We start from the raw sequence: 19525 nt of genomic DNA, 5'->3' as shown, positions 1-19525 counted from the left end.
GTGGGTAAAGTCTTGGAGAGGATAAAAAAATATACGATTTATAATCATCTAGATAGGAATAATATGATTAGGGACAGTCAGCATGGTTTTGTGAAGGGTAGGTCATGCCTCACAAACCTTATCGAGTTCTTTGAGAAGGTGACTGAACAGGTAGACGAGGGTAGAGCAGTTGATGTGGTGTATATGGATTTCAGTAAAGCGTTTGATAAGGTTCCCCACGGTCGGCTATTGCAGAAAATACGGAGGCTGGGGATTGAGGGTGATTTAGAGATGTGGATCAGAAATTGGCTAGTTGAAAGAAGACAGAGAGTGGTAGTTGATGGGAAATGTTCAGAATGGAGTTCAGTTACGAGTGGCGTACCACAAGGATCTGTTCTGGGGCCGTTGCTGTTTGTCATTTTTATAAATGACCTAGAGGAGGGCGCAGAAGGATGGGTGAGTAAATTTGCAGACGACACTAAAGTCGGTGGAGTTGTAGACAGTGCGGAAGGATGTTGCAGGTTACAGAGGGACATAGATAAGCTGCAGAGCTGGGCTGAGAGGTGGCAAATGGAGTTTAATGTGGATAAGTGTGAGGTGATTCACTTTGGAAAGAATAACAGAAATGCGGAATATTTGGCTAATGGTAAAATTCGTGGTAGTGTGGATGAGCAGAGGGATCTCGGTGTCCATGTACATAGATCCCTGAAAGTTGCCACCCAGGTTGATAGGGTTGTGAAGAAGGCCTATGGTGTGTTGGCCTTTATTGGTAGAGGGATTGAGTTCCGGAGCCATGAGGTCATGTTGTAGTTGTACAAAACTCTAGTACGGCCGCATTTGGAGTATTGCGTACAGTTCTGGTCGCCTCATTATAGGAAGGACGTGGAAGCTTTGGAACGGGTGCAGAGGAGATTTACCAGGATGTTGCCTGGTATGGAGGGAAAATCTTATGAGGAAAGGCTGATGGACTTGAGGTTGTTTTCGTTAGAGAGAAGAAGGTTAAGAGGTGACTTAATAGAGGCATACAAAATGATCAGAGGGTTAGATAGGGTGGACAGCGAGAGCCTTCTCCCGCGGATGGAGGTGGCTAGCACGAGGGGACATAGCCTTAAATTGAGGGGTAATAGATATAGGACAGAGGTCAGAGGTGGGTTTTTTACGCAAAGAGTGGTGAGGCCGTGGAATGCCCTACCTGCGACAGTAGTGAACACGCCAACATTGAGGGCATTTAAAAATTTATTGGATAAGCATATGGATGATAAGGGCATAGTGTAGCCAGGAAACGAACTTGGGTCACTGGTGCTGTGACACAACAGTGCTAACCAGTGTGCTACTGTACCACCTTGCTGTGCTACCGTGCCGAAGAATGAGAGGTGACCTCGTTGAAACCCTAAAAATTCTGAAGGGGCTTGATAGGCTGGACGCTGAGGGATTATCTCGGCTGGCCGGAAAATCTGGCACAGAGTCAGGCTAAGTGGCCGATCATTTAGGTTTGAGCTGAGGAGAAACTGCATCTTCTCTACCTCAGAGGGTTGTGGAAGCTCCATCGTTGAATACATTTAAGGCTGGAATGGACAGAATTATGATCTCTCAAGAAATTAAGGGATCTGGAGAGTGAACGGGAAAATGGAGATGACCTTATTGAATTGAAGAGCTGGCTCAATGGGTCCTGTGGTCTTTTTCTTTTATTTCCTGTCTTATGTTCAAAAGGTGTACATGCTCCATGTTTTTTTGGACATCCTGATGCACCCAAACAGACAGTGCTGCCTATTCCAGTTTTGTGCCAAAGATTAAAATATTTTTCTCATTGTTGAAAGATGAAGTGGGAACACAGCACTATACGGTAGCATGGTGGGGCCTCACGGTAGCATGGTGGTTAGCATCAATGCTTCACAGCTCCAGGGTCCCAGGTTCGATTCCCGGCTGGGTCACTGTCTGTGTGGAGTCTGCACGTCCTCCCCGTGTGCGCGTGGGTTTCCTCCGGGTGCTCCGGTTTCCTCCCACAGTCCAAAGATGTGCGGGTTAGGTGGATTGGCCATGCTAAATTGCCCGTAGTGTAAGGTTAATGGGGGGATTGTTGGGTTACGGGTATACGGGTTACGTGGGTTTAAGTGGGGTGATCATTGTTCGGCACAACATCGAGGGCCGAAGGGCCTGTTCTGTGCTGTACTGTTCTATGTTCTATTTCAGGGTTTCTCTTCTTTTAAAATTCAATTAGTGTTCTTAATGAGTACTTTAATGGGTTAATGCATAGGCGTATTGTGATTTACAACTGGAAACTCTATGGGCATGTTGTCTTATTATTGAACGCTGACATTGGGACACAGTCTGTGTGTGTTTTGCCCTTGTTTTTTAATTCAGCCTGTGATTTGCTCAATACTTCACTGGCGTGATTTGCTTGTGCTTCGCTGTTGGAAAGATCTCAGTAAACACAATTTGTTTGCAAAAACAAACCACCGCCAATGTTTCACGTCATGTATCCAAGTAAGATGCCTCCAGAATTTATCATCCTTTAATCCATATAATTTTGGTATTTTTAATTTGACTTTGAAGATGGGTATGAATATGTAGCAAATGGCAACATCTATAACAAAGGAAAGTACTCGGCATTTGAGAAAACATTTCATATCTGCCAGTCAACCCAAAGTGCTTTCCAGCAATGAAATACTTCAGACGTGTAGTCACTGTTTTAAGAAAGGTTGTCAGCCAATCTGCAGAGAGAAAGGTCCCACGACCAGCAATGAGATTATGACCAGATACTTTTGCTGTCTTTTTGTGATGTTGGGTTGAGGGATGAATATTGGCCGGTGCACCCTAGAAAATCCCCTTACTCTTCTTCGAAGTAGAGCCCTGGGATATTTTAACTTCATCTGAGAGGGCAGAGGGGGCCTCAATTGAACAGCACATTTGAAAGAAGCACCTCCATCAGTGTCAGTCCAGATTTTGAACTCAAGCCTCTCAATTAGGACTTGAACCCAAAATCATCTGGCTCGGGAGGGTGATAGTACTGTACTGGAACCACAGTTAACAATCACAACAGGTTAAAAACGCTTTGACTGAATTTTACTGCCGTGTTATCAGATGAATTTGCTTTTAAAGAGCTTTCCCACCCAGAAAATTAGCTTCACGTAAGTTGCATGGTGTGTGTTCATGTTGTCTGGAAGGGTGATTTCTGAGGAGCCCATTTTCAGGTATAGTGACCAATGGTTTTGGAATAAGTGTACAGTCATAGAATCATAGAACAGTCCAGCAGAGGAGGAGGCCATTCAGCCCATCAAGTCTGTGCCGGCTCTTGGGAAGTACACCAGAGTTGTTCCCGCCTCTTACCCCTCCTCCCTCCCTCCTCCTGCTCTTTGGCAATATCCCTGCAAGGTTTTTTTCTCTTTCAAGTATTTATCCAATTCCCTTTTGAAGGCTCCCATTGAATCTGTTTCCAGTACCCTGTTAGGCAGTGCATTCCAAATTCTAATCATCTATTGCATATACAGTACATGACATCTTAATCCCCAGCTCTTTCTCTCAGCAGAAGACATTGTCATAATATACACCAGTATATCATGGTGCAGACACACACATTGATGGACATACAATAGGACCAATCAACATGCATAACACCACAGCCAATCACCAGTTAGAGCACACTCACTATAAAGACAGAGGGCATGAGTTTTCCCGCTCATTCGGGATGCAGCCTTTCAGAAGTACAGAGCTTACAGTTTACAGCACAGATTCTCACCATGTGCTGAGTGATTAGACTGGTTAGGACAGGTCTTTAGTTAATCTAACATCGTGTTAACCCACAGGAAGAGTATGTTCAACAGTTTATAGTTTAATAAAATAGTGTTGAACTATTTTAAGTGTATGTGTTCCACGGATCCAGAGCACCCAACACATCAGACATGTAGGGGCACAGCATACTATACATTTTTTAGCTATAACGTGCATCTAAAATCTGCCCTGTTAGTTCAGTGAGCTAGTAAAGATACAGAGATGGCGTGTGCATATATATGACATTTAGACACATAGGAACATGAGTAGACCATTTGTCCATCGAGCCTGTTCTGCCATTTAATTTGATGATGGCTGATCAATGCCACTTTCACGCACAATGTCATTGATGTCATTAGTGCCCAGAAATCTATGGCTTTACGTCTCGAACATGCTCACTGGCTCAGCTTCCACAGCCCTCGGGGGTCGTGACTTCCAAAACACCCTCCGAGTGAAGATATTCCTCCTCATCTCAGTCTTCTCTGTGCGTGCAACAGGCCTGCTCTTGAAAGTAAGAATATCAAAACCCCTTTTGTCTAGCCGTTGTCGAACGTAGATAATTAGAGGTAAACAATATGGGCTGTTGACCTATGGAAGAGTTAATTGGAACTGTTTGGTTTCAAGTTCAAAGAGTTTTCGTTGAGCACAATGGCCTCTTGGGTGTGATCAGTCACCATTCTCATGGTGAGTGGAAAACACAATTTAGATTTACCAAACAGCCCTGTTATGATGAGAGACATGAAACACTTGTGCTTTATCCATTGGTGCATTCACGGTTCAGAGAGAAATAAGAGGCTGGTAAGGAAAGTGCTCCAATTAGCAGTTGCTGGGAGAAATTGAACTCTTCGTGTGTTTGTGAGTATTGTGATTGGGAAGTAAAATCTTTATTCCTTCAACTTATTAATTATTTGATACTATATTTGTAATCAGTTAAGGTAAAGGGTAAAAATGGCAGGAGATCTCAGACCCGTATTATGCTCCTCGTGCGCAATGTGGGAGTTCAGGGACGCGGCCGATGCCCCTGACTCCTTCATGTGCACGAAGTGTGTCCAGCTGCAGCTCCTGTTAGACCGCATGATGGCTCTGGAGCTGCGGATGGACTCACTTTGGAGCATCCGCGATGCTGAGGAGGTCGTGGACAGCACGTTCAGTGAGTTGGTCACACCGCAGATTAGAATTGGTGACGGAGACAGGGAATGGGTGACCAAAAGGCAGAGAAAGTGCAGGAAGGCAGTGCAGGTGTCCCCTGCGGTCCTCTCCCTCCAAAACAGGTATACCGTTTTGGATACTGTTGGGGGAGATGACTCACCAGGGGAAGGCAGCAGTAGCCAGGTTCATGGCACTGTGGCTGGCTCTGCTGCACAGAAGGGCGGGAAAAAGACTGGCAGGGCGATAGTCATAGGGGATTCAATTGTAAGGGGAGTAGACAGGCGTTTCTGTGGTCGAAAACGAGACTCCCGAATGGTATGTTGCCTCCCGGGTGCTCGGGTCAGGGATGTCTCCGATCGGCTGCAGGACATACTGAAGGGGGAGGGTGAACAGCCAGTTGTCGTGGTGCATATAGGCACCAACGATATAGGTAAAAAAAAGGGATGAGGTCCTAAATTCAGAATTTAGGGAGTTAGGAGATAAGTTAAAAAGTAGGACCTCAAAGGTAGTAATCTCAGGATTGCTACCAGTGCCACGGGACAGTCAGAGTAGAAATTCAAGAATAGTCAGAATGAATACGTGGCTTGAGAGATGGTGCAGGAGGGAGAGGTTCAGATTTCTGGGACATTGGAACCGGTTCAGGGGGCGGTGGGACCATTACAAACCGGATGGTCTACACCTGGGCAGGACTGGAACCAATGTCCTAGGGGGTGCTTTTGCTAACACAGTTGGGGAGTTTTTAAACTAATGTGGCAGGGGGATGGGAACCAGATTAGGAAGTTAGAGGTCAGTAAAGAAGCAGCAACTAAAGCCAGTAAGGTACGAGAGAATAAACTCAATGTGACTAAGGGGAAGAGTAGACAGGGAAGAGATGATGAATGCAAAGGGACAGGTGGTCTGAGGTGCATTTGTTTTAATGCGAGAAGTGTAGCAGGTAAGGCAGATGAACTTAGGGCTTGGATCAGTACCTGGGAATATGATGTTATTGGTATTACTGAGATTTGGTTGAGGGAAGGGCAGGACTGGCAACTGAATATCCCTGGGTATAGATGCTTCAGGAGGGATAGAGAGGGAGGTAGAAGGGGTGGAGGAGTTGCATTGCTCGTCAGAGATGATATCACAGCTGTGATTAAGGAGGGCACGATGGAGGATTCGAGCACTGAGGCAATATGGGTGGAGCTGAGAAATAGGAAGGGTGCAGTAATATTGTTGGGACTTTACTACAGGCCTCCCAAAAGCGAGCATGAAGTAGAGGTACAAATATGCAGACAGATTATAGAAAAATGTAGGAGCAATAGGGTGGTTGTGATGGGAGATTTTAACTTCCCCAACATTGAATGGGATTCGTGTAGTGTTGGAGGCGTAGATGGAGCAGAGTTTGTAAGGAGCATCCAGGAGAGTTTTTTAGAGCAGTATGTAAATAGTCCAACTCGGGCAGGGGCCATACTGGACCTGGTATTGGGGAATGATCCCGGCCATGTGGTTGATGTTTCAGTCGGTGATTACTTTGGGAATAGCGATCACAATTCCGTAAGTTTTAGAATACTCATGGACAAGGACAAGAGGGGTCCGAAAGGACGAGTACTAAATTGGGGAAAGGCAGAGTATAACAAAATTCGGCAGGAGCTAAGAAATGTGGATTGGGAGCAGCTGTTTAAGGGTAAATCCACATTTGAAATGTGGGAGTCTTTTAAGGAAAGGAGTCCAGGACAAATATGTTCCTGTGAAAATGAAAGATAGAAATGGCAAGATTAGGGAACCATGGATGACGGGTGAAATTGTGAGACTAGCTGAGGGGAAAAAGGAAGCATACATAGGATCGAGGCAACTCAAAACTGATGAAACTTTGGAGGAATATCGGGAAAGTAGGACGAATCTCAAACGCGCAATAAAGAGGGCTAAAAGGGGTCATGAAATATCTTTGTCTAACAGGGTTAAGGAAACTCCCAAAGCCTTTTATTCGTATGTAAGGAGCAAGAGGGTAACTAGAGAAAGGATTGGCCCACTCAAAGACAAAAAAGGGAATTTATGCGTGGACTCAGAGGAAATGGGTGAGATTCTTAATGAGTACTTTGCATCGGTATTCACCAAGGAGAGGGACAAGACGGATGTTGAGGCTAGGGGTGGATGTTTAAATACTCTCGGTCAAGTTGTCATACGGAAGGGGGAAGTTTTGGGTATTCTAAAAGACATTAAGGTGGACAAGTCCCCAGGTCCGGATGGGATCTATCCCAGGTTACTGAGGGAAGCGAGGGTCGAAATAGCTGGGTCTTTAACAGATATCTTTGCAGCATCCTTGAGCACGGGTGAGGTCCCGGAGGACTGGAGAATTGCTAATGTTGTCCCTTTGTTTAAGAAGGGCAGCAGAGATAATCCAGGGAATTATAGAACTGTGAACTTGACGTCAGTGGTAGGCAAACTGTTGGAGAAGATACTGAGGGATAGGATCTATTCACATTTGGAAGAAAATAGACTTATCAGTGATAGGTAGCAGGGAAGGTCATGTCTTACAAACCTAATAGAATTCTTTGAGAAAGTGACAAAGTTAATTGATGAGGGAAGGTCTGTAGATGTCATATACATGGACTTTAGTAAGGCGTTTGAGGCAGGTTGATGGAAAAAGTGAAGTTGTATGGGGTTCAGGGTGTACTAGCTAGATGGATAAAGAACTGGCTGGGCCACAGGAGACAGAGAGTAGTGGTAGAAGGGAGTGTCTCAAAATGGAGAAGGGTGACTAGTGGTGTTCCACAGGGATCCGTGCTCGGACCGCTGTTGTTTGTGATCTACATAAATGACCTGGAGGAAGGCATAGGTCGTCTGATTACCAAGTTTGCAGATGATACTAAGATTGGTGGAGTTGCAGATAGCGAGGAGGACTGTCAGAGAATACAACAAAATATGGATAGATTGGAGAGTTGGGCAGAGAAATGTCAGATGGAGTTCAATCCAGGCAAATGCGAGGTGATGCATTTTGGAAGATCAAATTCAAGAGCGGACTATATGGTCAATGGAAGGGTCTTGGGGAAAATTGATGTACAGAGAGATCTGGGAGTTCAGGTCCATTGTACCCTGAAGGTGGCTGCGCAGGTCGATAGAGTGGTCAAGAAGGCATACAGCATTGGTAGATCATGTTACAGTTGTATAGGACTTTGGTTCGGCCACATTTGGAATACTGCGTGCAGTTCTGGTCGCCACATTACCAGAAGGATGTGGATGCTTTGGAGAGGGTGCAGAGGTGTTTCACCAGGATGTTGCCTGGTATGGAGGGTGCTAGCTATGAAGAAAGGTTGAGTAGATTAGGATTGTTTTCGTTGGAAAGACGGAGGTTGAGGGGGGACCTGATTGAGGTCTACAAAATTATGAGAGGTATGGACAGGGTGGATAGAAACAAGCTTTTCCCAAGAGTGGGGGTGTCAGTCACAAGGGGTCACGATTTCAAGGTGAGAGGGGGAAAGTTTAAGGGCGATGTGCGTGGAAAATTTTTTACACAGAGGGTGGTGGGTGCCTGGAATGCTTGACCAGCGGAGGTGGTAGAGGCGGGCACGATAGCATCATTTAAGATGCATCTGGACAGGTATATGAACGGGCTTCAACAGAGGGAAGTAGACCTTGGAAAATAGGAGACAGGTTTAGATAAAGGATCTGGATCAGAATGATCAGAATTAGTTTGCATATTGCACCTTATCGGAAGCTGGTATTGAAGCACAACATTTAAGGGGGAGTTAGGATCAGCATGTGAAGACAAATATTAAAGCATACGGGAAAATAATCGGAAAATAAGATGAGAGCAGAAAGGAACAGGAAAACAGGATAGTAAATGGAATGAGCAAAAGCAGGGGCACGATGGACTCAAATAGTAATCAGATTCATTTTATTCTATGCCCTTCAGGTAATCACATTTGGTTATTATATTATGAGTAAAGCTCACGTCCAAGGATTCACAAAGAGTTTGTGGATGTCAGCTGTACATTGTAATATTGAGAGAGCATCAGGACATAAAGTTTGTGATACACATGACAAATTATTTTATTTATTTATTTTTTTTAATTCTTTTTTTTATTTTTAGAGTGCCCAATTCATTTTTTTCAATTAAGGGGCAATTTAGCGTGACCAATCCACCTACCCTGCACATCTTTGGGTTGTGGGGGTGAAACCCACGCAAACACGGGGAGAATGTGCAAACTCCACACTGACAGTGACCCAGAGCCGGGATCGAACCTGGGACCTCGGGGCCATGAGGCAACCGGGCTAACCCACTGCACCACCGTGCTGCCCATGTGACAAATTATTAAGTGTTGGACCAAGAATGCCTTTGCTGTAACCCCTAAGTTGCCTCAACATCATTCCTACACGCAATATTCCAACTGGCACTTGCAAAGGTTTTCAATATTGTGTTTACTCTTAGATCTTTAATTGAATTCCTCTTGCAACAAATCAAGGATACCATTAATATTCCTATGGTTTGCCTTTTATACCTTATCTCACCCTTCATGACACATTATTTGCCAATTGCATCCCCTTATCAATATTCCGACGCAGCTTCCTTTGGTCGTCTGTTATTTATTTGGTCTCCAATTTTAATATTGTCCACACGGGGCAGCACGGTAGCATTGTGGATAGCACAATTGCTTCACAGCTCCAGGGTCCCAGGTTCGATTCCGGCTTGGGTCACTGTCTGTGCGGAGTCTGCACATCCTCCTTGGATAGGTATATACCGCAAGGCAAGAGTCATATCTGGGGGAAAGGCAATTTTGATGCGATGAGGCAAGACCTAGGATGCATCGGCTGGAGAAGAAAACTGCAGGGGATGGGCACAATGGAAATGTGGAGCATGTTCAAGGAACAGCTACTGCGTGTCCTTGATAAGTATGTACCTGTTAGGCAGGGAGGAAGTGGTCGAGCGAGGGAACCATGGTTTACTAAAGCAGTTGAAACACTTGTCAAGAGGAAGAAGGAGGCTTATGTGAAGATGAGACATGATGGTTCAGTTAGGGCGCTTGAGAGTTACAAGTTAGCTAGGAAGGCTCTAAAGAGAGAGCTAAGAAGAGCCAGGAGAGGACATGAGAAGTCTTTGGCAGAAGTAAGGCTCAAGGATAACCCTAAAGCTTTCTATAGATATGTCAGGAATAAAAGAATGACTAGGGTAAGAGTAGGGCCAGTCAAGGACAGTAGTGGGAAGTTGTGCGTGGAGTCTGAGGAGATAGGAGAGGTGCTAAATGAGTATTTTTCGTCTGTATTCATTCGGAAAAAGACAATGTTGTCGGGGAGAATACTGAGATACAGGCTACTAGACTAGAAGGGCTTGAGGTTCATAAGGAGGAGGTGTTAGCCATTTTGTAAAGTGTGAAAATAGATAAGTCCCCTGGGCCGGATGGGATTTATCCTAGGATTCTCGGGGAAGCTAGGGAGGAGATTGCTGAGCCTTTGGCTTTGATCTTTAAGTCACCTTTGTCTACAGGAATAGTGCCAGAAGACTGGAGGATAGCAAATGTTGTCCCCTTGTACAAGAAGGGGAGTAGAGATAACCCCGGTAACAATAGACCAGTGAGCCTTACTTCTGTTGTGGGAAAAGTCTTGGAAAGGTTTATAAGAGATAGGGGGCGGAATTCTCCGCTCCTGGGAAAAATCGGGAGGGCCGTCGTGAACACGGCCGAGTTTCATGATGGCCTCGGAGGCCGCTCCTCGCCCCCTATTCTCCCCTCCCGGCGGGGCTAGGAGCGGCGCTCCGTAACTCTCGGCCAAGGGGGCGTCGCGCCGAGAATGACGCGGCTGGCGTGCCTAATGACGTCAGCCGTGCATGCGCAGGTTGGCCGGCTCCAACCCGCGCATGCTCGGCTGACATCACGACACTGACAGCTCGAACCCGCGCATGCGTGGTGGCCGTCTTTCCCCTCAGCCGCCCCACAAGACGTGGGGGCTTGATCTTGCGGGGCGGCGGAGGGGAAATAGTGCGTCCGATTGAGACGCGGCCCGACGATCGGTGGGCACCTGTCCCCTCCCGAGCACAGTCGTGGTGCTCATTCCCCACCAGGCCCCCTACAAGCCCCAAACGGGCATCTCCACTCCCGTTTCACGACGGCAGCGACCAGGTGTGGTTGCCGCCGTCGTGAAACGGTCATGAACGGCAGGCCGCTCGGCCCATCCGGGTCGGAGAATCGCCGGTCGCCGTGAAAAAGGGCGAGCGCCGATTCTTCCGAGCGGAGGGTGGGGGAGAATCGTGGGGGGCGCGAGGGGGGCGTGAAATTTGTCGGGGGGCCCTCCCGCAATTCTCCCACGCTGCGTGGGGAGCGGAGAATCACGCCGAGGATGTATAATCATCTGGAAAGGAATTATTTGATTAGAGGTCGTGCCTCACAAACCTTATTGAGTTCTTCGAGAAGGTGACCAAACAGGTGGATGAGGGTAAAGCAGTTGATGTGGTGTATATGGATTTCAGTAAAGCGTTTGATAAGGTTGCCCACGGTAGGCTGTTGCAGAAAATACAGAGGCATGGGATTCAGGGTGATTTAGCAGTTTGGATCAGAAATTGGCTAGCTGATAGAAGACAAAGGGTGGTGGTTGATGGGAAATGTTCAGACTGGTGTCCAGTTACTAGTGGTGTACCACAAGGATCTGCTTTGGGGCCGCTGCTGTTATAAATGACAATGACCTGGAGGAGGGCGTAGAAGGATGGGTGAGTAAATTTGCAGATGACACTAAAGTCGGTGGAGTTGTGGACAGTGCAGAAGGATGTTACAAGTTACAGAGGGACAGATAAGCTGCAGAACTGGGCTCACAGGTGGCAAATGGAGTTTAATGCCGAAAAGTGTGAGGTGATTCATTTTGGAAGGAATAACAGGAAGACAGAGTACTGGGCGAATGGTAAGATTCTTGGTAGTGTGGACGAGCAGAGAGATCTCGGTGTCCATGTCCATAGATCCCTGAAAGTTGCCACCCAGGTTGAGAGGGTTCTTTAGAAGGCGTACGGTGTGTTAGCTTTTATTGGTAGAGGAATTGAGTTTTGGAGCCATGAGGTCATGTTGCAGTTGTACAAAACTCTGGTGCGGCCGCATTTGGAGTATTGCATGCAGTTCTGGTCGCCGCGTTATAGGAAGGATGTGGGAGCATTGGAAAGGGTACAGAGGAGATTTACAAGGATGTTGCCTGGTATGGAGGGACGATTTTCGAGGAAAGACTGAAGGACTTGAGGCTGTTTTCGTTAGAGAGAAGGTTAAGAGGTGACTTAATTGAGGCATGCAAGATAATCAGAGGATTAGATAGGGTGGACATTGAGAGCCTTTTTCCTCGGATGGTGATGTCCAGCATGAGGGGACATAGCTTTAAATTGAGGGGAGATAGATATAGGACAGATGTCAGAGGTAGATTCTTTACTCAGAGAGTAGTAAGGGCATGGAATGCCCTGCCTGCAACAGTAGTGGACTCGCCAACACTAAACGCATGCAAATGGTCATTGGATAGGCATATGGACGATAAGGGAATAGTGTAGATGGGCTTTAGAGTGGTTTTACAGGTCGGCGCAACATCGAGGGCCGAAGGGCCTGTACTGCGCTGTAATGTTCTATGTTCTATGTTCTATGTTCCCCGTGTGTGCGTGGGTTTCCTCCGGGTGCTCCAGTTTCCTCCCACAGTCCAAAGATGTGCAGGTTAGGTGGATTGGCCATGATAAATTGCCCTAAGTGTCCAAAATTGCCCTTAGTGTTGGGTGGGGTTACTGGGTTATGGGGATAGGAGGAGGTGTTGACCTTGGGTAGGGTGCTCTTTCCAAGAGCCGGTGCAGACTCGATGGGCCGAATGGCCTCCTTCTGCACTGTAAATTCTATGATGCTAAAAAAAATATGCAAAGTTCTCTCTCTTAAGCTTGTGCCCAATTCATTGATGTTTGCAATGAACAGTTACAGAAAAGAACCTTGTGACAACCCTTGACCACTGCCCATACCTCCTGTTTCTGCTTTCCTTCCCATTTTTAATACAATTTGTTACACTAACCTCCTAATAATCGCTTATTGTCACAAGTAGGCTTCAATGACGTTACTATGAAAAGCCCCCAGTCGCCACATTCCGGCGCCTGTTCGGGGAGGCCGGTACGGGAATTGAACCCCCGCTGCTGGCCTTGTTCTGCATTACAAGCCAGCTGTGTAGCCCACTGTCCTAAACCAGCCCTTCCTTAATCTTCTTTAATTATCGCCTGTTGCAGAAGCTTGTCACAAGCTCTCTCACCACATACACACCCTTCTTCCAGCCATATCTGCAAGCTCCCCAAGCTGGATGCCACATGAGGCCGAATGGCACCAGCAGGACAATTGATGGCCAGCAGAATGCGAGGCCTTGATTCTTCCTTGGAAGTGTGCCAAATATGTTTGGCATGTTCGTGTGATCAACAACTTAAGAGTACACTGCCCGACCACACCACTTGAGAGGATGAGGAGGAAGATCAATCATCTGCAACTAGTGCCTGTAGCATTGCATGATCATCCACAAAAAATGTTCTCATTGCAACACACAATGTCCCTTGCTGCAGTAAAAGATGCATTTAGAACAATGTAAATATATTTTACTTTAAATTGGTCTGCTGTTCTCTCTTACATCATTTTCCATTTGCACAATATAAAAGCATGTGGGCATGAACTAACATGGGTTTCCTCCAGGTGCTCTAGTTTCCTCCCACAGGTCCCGAAATACGTGCTGTTGGGTATTTTGGTCATTCTGAATTCTCCCTTAGTGTACCCGAACAGGTGCTAGAATGTGGCGACTAAGGACCTTTCACAGTAACTTCATTGCAGTTGTTAATGTAACAATAAAGATTATTACTATTAACTGAATCGAAACAGAGTCCCAGGACGAGTAGCACAAGTGGATAGCACTGTGGCTTCACAGCTCCAGGGTCCCATGTTCGGTTCCCTGCTGGGTCACTGTCTGTGTGGAGTCTGCACGTTCTCCCCGTGTGTGCATGGGTTTCCTCCGGCTGCTCCAGTTTCCTCCCACAGTCTAAAGATGTGCAGGTTAGGTGGATTGGCCATGATAAATTGCCCTTAGTGACCAAAAGGTTTAGGAGGGGTTATTGGGTTACGGGGATAGTGAGGAAGTAGGTCGGTGCAGACTCAATGGCCGAATGGCCTCCTTCTGCACTATATGTTCTATTTCTATTTAGCCAGCTGTTCCCCAGCAATCGCAAGGCCGAGAAACACCGTGCAATCTACCGGGACTCTGGTTCAATTCGAGGCCTCAGCAGGGAACTCTGCTCGCCGGAACACCTCAGTGCAGGGAGCGATCAGGAGGCCATAAGCTGCCAGGCCGGCAGTGCCGAGGTGCCTAGGTGGCACCAGCAGTGCCAGGGTGACACCCCCTGCCCAGAGAGAAAGCACCTGGGTGCCTGCAATCACCTTGGAGATCCCCACAAGCACCGTTCCGTCTGGTCCCCATTTGCGGAGACCATTGCTGAATGGGGCTTGCCCGAGGTCTTCGAGGTGAAGGGGTAAAGGTCCCAACGCCTCGGGTACCTCAGGGAAATGTATGTTAGAGTGAGCCTAGCTGTCTCGCTCTGATAGGCAAATTTGCAAAACAGTGATCCCGCCCACAATGAGCGAGATTCGGATCGCGATGCCTCGCGAGATCGCATTAGATCTCAGGAGGTGGGGCGAGCTGGGCAGATCCCAGAAGTGGGATCTCCTGGCATCTACCAGCTGCGCCGCACTGCCTTTCGGGTGCAATGCGGCCGGTAGGTTGCGTCACATATCTTTCTGGAGTACAAAAATAAATAGGGGAATAACCACAGTAAGTAAATCCCTAGACTGAGGGAAGGGTGCAGCACAGACAGAGGCCAATCGGCCCATCACAACTGCTCCTGCCCATGAAAAGAATGAACCAATTAATCCCATTCCCGTCCATTCCCCGAAGCCCTGGAAACTTTTCCCATCTAATTATTCATCCCATTGCCTTTTTAAAAAATTTATGGCGTCTTCTTCCATTATCCATTCAGGCACAGGATTTCCGGTAAGCTTCTGTAAAAATAAATTCCCCTCATTTCTCTTCTCAATTTGTGTCGTCTGGCCATCAATCCTTTGAACACTTGTAAGTTTTCCTTATGTCCTCTAATGTAACCTTACATGACTTTGATCAGCCCCCTTAGCTTTCCCTGTTCTGCGAAGAACAGCACCAGCTTTTGTCTTTCCAAGTAGTTGACATCTGCCATCCGGGTTGCTATTCTAGTCAATCTCTTATGCACCGTCTCTAAAATGTTGATGTCTTTTCTAATAAAGGGTTCCCAAAATACTCCAGCTTGAGCCTTACGGCGAATCATGAAGATTTAGCCTAACTTCCTTGCTTTATTCTGTGCCTCTATTTACAAAGCCAACAGTACCATACCCTTTTCTCAACTACCTGTGTAACCGGCCCAGCCACCTTCAGAGATTTATACACCTGCACCGCGTCTTCCTACACACCCTGAAATTTGTAGCAAATAGTTTGTATTGTCACTCTGTAATGATTGTGCGTTGTTGATTGAACATTTGCTTTTATTTTACTCAGTATGTCTGTTTCAAATGTACTTGACTTTCTGGTGTCTTGCGTGGGGGTTGCCAACCCTCCAGGATTGGCCTGGAGTCTCCAGAATCGAAAATCAATCTCCAGTGTGTGATCCCGGAGAAATTTCATTGGGAGGGGTAAGGTGATGAAGTCTCCAGGAATGCATTTAATCACAGTTGGTATCTTGCGCTGCATGTGATAGTGCCTCTTGTATTTTTGTCATTTGGTTTGATTATTTCTCTCTCCTAGCTATAAAAATACCGACAATGGGGAATTAAAATGCTGTTTAGCTGATCAATTGAAAAATGAGTCTTTTAACTTTTCAATTGGCATAGAAAGGCAAGGGTGTCACAAGGGTGGATGTGTCGGCCAAATACTTGTTGGAGCATGAGGGGAAACAAGTGATAAAACCACCAGGAGTATATTTAATCACAGTTGGTAACTTTAGTCTTGTGTCACTTGTATTCGTGCATCTTGTATTTTCATGTACATCACTCATGGGCAATTGATGTTTCCATTGATTAGACTGGTGCTTTTCCTGACCATCGATCTGTGTGTGTTGCTGCAAAGCCAGATGAGACTGCCTGCATGCCAGCAATCGCCTGCCCTATAGACCAAATTCATGGAACATACAGTACAGAAGGAGGCCATTCGGCCCATCGAGTCTGCACCGACCCACTTAAGCAGACCCACTTAAGTCAGAGCCTGAACAGTTTCGGCCTGTGATCGAAAAAACTTCTGCGTGATTCTCCGTCGGCGGAATCCTCCTCCGCTTGGCCAGCAGCGCACCCAGGGGTTTCCCGATGGCCTGTGGGTGGCCACAGTAGGAAACCCCATTTGCCGACTGTGGGAATGGAGAGTCCGCTACTGGCAGGGGGCCCGCCATGCCGGAAAACGGAGCTGGCGTAACAGAGAATCCTGGCCCTTGCGTGTCATGTCTCTTATGAATGTCTCGCACCTTTTCATGAACTCAGGAATTCCCCAAGTGTTTTTACAGCCAATCGACAGAATAGTCACTGCTACTCAAAACCATGTGATGGAGAAGGATTCCGAGTAACTTGGCAAAGTTCAATAGATATTATGGGTGGGATTCTCCGACGCCGGGTCGGAGAATCGACGGGGGGTGGCGTGAATCCCGCCGCCACCATCTGCCGAATTCTCCACCCGCCGGGGATTTGGCAGGGTGGGAATCGTGCTGTTCAGCGGCCGCTAGCAGCGGCCACCCCGGCGATTCTCCGGCCCACAATGGGCCGAGTGGCCGCTCGTTTTCGGCCGGTCCTAGAGTAGGTATTTACCGGCGGGACCTGGCTGCGCGGGCGGCCTCTTGGGTCCTCGGGGGGGCACGGAGGGTTCTGGCCCTGGGAGGTGCCCCCTCGGTGACCTGGCCCACGATCGGGGACCACCGATCCGCGGGCGGGCCTGTGCCGTGGGGGCACTCTATTCTTCTGCGTCGGCCACTGTGGTCCTCCGCCATGGCTGACGCGGAGATGAACACCCCATGCGCATGCGCTGGGATGACGCCAGCACACGCTGGCGCTCCCGCGCATGTGCCAACTCGCGCCGGCCGGTGGAGGCCCTTCGGCGCCGGTTGGCATGGCACCAAGCCCCTTCCCCGCCGGCCAGCGCAGCGCAAACCACCCCGGCACCGGCCTAGCCCCTGAAGGGGCGGAGGATTCCCCACCTTTGGGGCGGCCCGACGCCGGAGTGGTTCACGCCATTCCTCGGCGCCGGAGTTGCCTGCCCCGCCGATTCCAGCAGAATCCCGCCCTATGTGTTTTCAAAAAAGAACGTAACATAAAAATTATCTATCATCTTTAATATTGTCACAAGTAGACTCACATTAACACTGCAATGAAGTTACTGTGAAAAGCCCCTAGTCGCCACACTCCGGTGCCAGTTCGGGTACACAGGGGGAGAATTCAGAATGTCCAATTCATTTAACAAGCACGTCTTTCGGGACTTGTGGGAGGAAACCGGAGGTAACCCACGCAGACACGCGGAGAACGTGCAGACTCGACACAGACAGTGACCCAAGTGGGAGTTGAACCTGGGACCCTGCCGCTGTGAAGCATCAGTGCTACCCACTGTGCTATCGTGTTGCCACCTGGAGTAGTGGTATCTGGTTCCACCACCATTCAGGTTTTGCCTGCAGCCCGGTCCAGTAGAGGATATGGGATGCCTCATAGCCAGAGGCTCTACTTAGAGCTCTCAGTGATTGAGGAAATGACCTATATACTGTTCTTCAGGTCATCAACCTAAAGCACTCCACAGAAGCTGCCAGACCTGCTGAATATTTCCAGCATTTTCTGCTTTCATTGCCGCTCCCTGGCCTCCACAGTTTTTTGCTTCTATTTTGAATTTAACCGCACCTGTGACTTAAAGGGTTACGGGGAAAAAAATTAATAGCACCCAAAACAAAAGTGTGAATTTCAATCAGGTCCGCCTTCCTTCGGGTCAGGTGATGCCATGAGCTGGTGGCAGCACTTTGCATATTGTGTAAGTATTATTTGTTGCATTTCCTCATGTGCCACAGTTTTGTTATTGGTAAAGATCAGGAAATTCTGATCTGTTAATCAAGCTCCTGAAGTGGAAACAAAACGTTCAAGTGTATATACACTGAGATTAAGGTCAGTGCTTGTAAAATTCTGGAGGAAAACATTGTTTATTCAGTCTACTGTTGCCATTTAGTCGTCACATGATGCATTTTTGCAGATGATTGAGTTGTGCGTGTGTGTGAGCGTGTGTGTGTGTGTGTACTGTTTGGAGTCAAGTGCTGAAAGCAATTTAGGGTGTTCCATTATTTAGAGCCATGATTCCAGATGTGATTGAGAAACTTTACAATGCTGTCTATTGTATTTTGTTTTCTGAATTTTGACCTCGCAATGCAGTTTTTCAGCTAGCTTTGGAGTGAGGCAGACTATTTTTACGGCCCCTTTTCTCGCCCCCTCTCCCAGTGGGGTGAGCGGAACTATTCCTGAAGAGGGCTGCTCAAATTACAGTTACCAACACCCAACTATCCTCCTTCAATTATCCTTCTGCCTCAGCCAGGGGCTGGTTTAGCACAGTGGGCTAAACAGCTGGCTTGTAAAGCAGACCAAGGCCAGCAGCGAGGGTTCAATTCCCGTACCAGCCTCCCGAACAGGCGCCGGAATGTGGCGGCTAGGGGCTTGTCACAGGAACTTGATTTGAAGCCTACTTGTGACAGTAAGCGATTTTCATTCATTTCATTAAAAGTGGAACTGTTAATTGGTAATTACTGGCTTTGTCGTGGTTATGTGTAGAAGGTCCCAGATATTGCAACCCTGCCACTAGCCAAGTGCCAGAGGGTTTGAGGAAATTTGGCATCGGTAAACAGGCCTATGCACAGTGTCTTTCAGAGTGGAAGGCCTCCAGTTGGGCTGCCCAGACTGTCTTGGCAGGGTATTGCCTGCAGTGATCATATGAGTATAATTGAGGAAAAGACTCCACCGCAACTATTTGCCCACTTGCTTAGACATCAGCTGATCCATCATTGAAGAATTTTGATGTATGTATAAACATACAAAGCAGCAGTAGGCCACGCGGCCCCTCGAACCTGCCCCGCCATTCAATAAGACCATAGTCGACCTGATTGTAACCTCAACCCACATTCCTACCCAATAACCCATTAATCCCCCCTCTGAATCAAGAGTCTATCTAATTCTGCCTCAAAAATATTCAAGGATTCTGCTTACAAAGCCTTTCGAGGAAGAGAGTTCCAGAGAAAAAAAACCTCCTCATTTTCATATTAAATGAGCGACCCTTTATTTGTAAATAATGACCCTAATTCTAGATTCTCTGACAAAATGAAAATGCCTCTCCACATCCACTCCGTTAATACCTCCCAGGACCTTAAAGGTTTTGGCCAAGTTGTCTCTTATTCTTTTAAACTTTAGTGGACACAAACCTAACCTTTCCGGCCTTTCCTCATAAGACAACATACCCATTCCTGGTGTTAGTCTAGTAAACTTTCTTTGAACTGCTCCTAATGCATTTACAGAGGATAATTACCTGGGGGCCTCCCATCCCCTGGTTGACCCCGAGAAGTGTCGTTGCGTCTGCTCCCCATTTGTGGAGACCAGCGCTGAAC

General features: G+C 47.4%; 1 protein-coding gene across 2 annotated transcripts in view; it reads left to right on the top strand.

Moving 5' to 3' along the window:
- LOC119975811 (phospholipid scramblase 2-like) overlaps positions 1–19525 on the top strand; it is a 100752-nt gene that overhangs the window by 29950 nt on the left and 51277 nt on the right. Inside the window, exon 1 of one of the 2 annotated variants that reach the window (XM_038815686.1) lies at positions 17948–18044. The exons of the other annotated variant lie outside the window; for it this stretch is intronic. The gene's annotated coding sequence lies outside the window, so the exon portion shown is untranslated. Of the gene's footprint in view, positions 1–17947; positions 18045–19525 lie in introns of those variants that run through there. 2 annotated transcript variants of the gene reach the window in all.

This window comes from Scyliorhinus canicula, chromosome 13, assembly GCF_902713615.1.
Source record: "Scyliorhinus canicula chromosome 13, sScyCan1.1, whole genome shotgun sequence".
Taxonomy (NCBI): Eukaryota; Metazoa; Chordata; class Chondrichthyes; order Carcharhiniformes; family Scyliorhinidae; genus Scyliorhinus; species Scyliorhinus canicula.
This window is presented reverse-complemented; position numbering and strand designations above follow the sequence as displayed.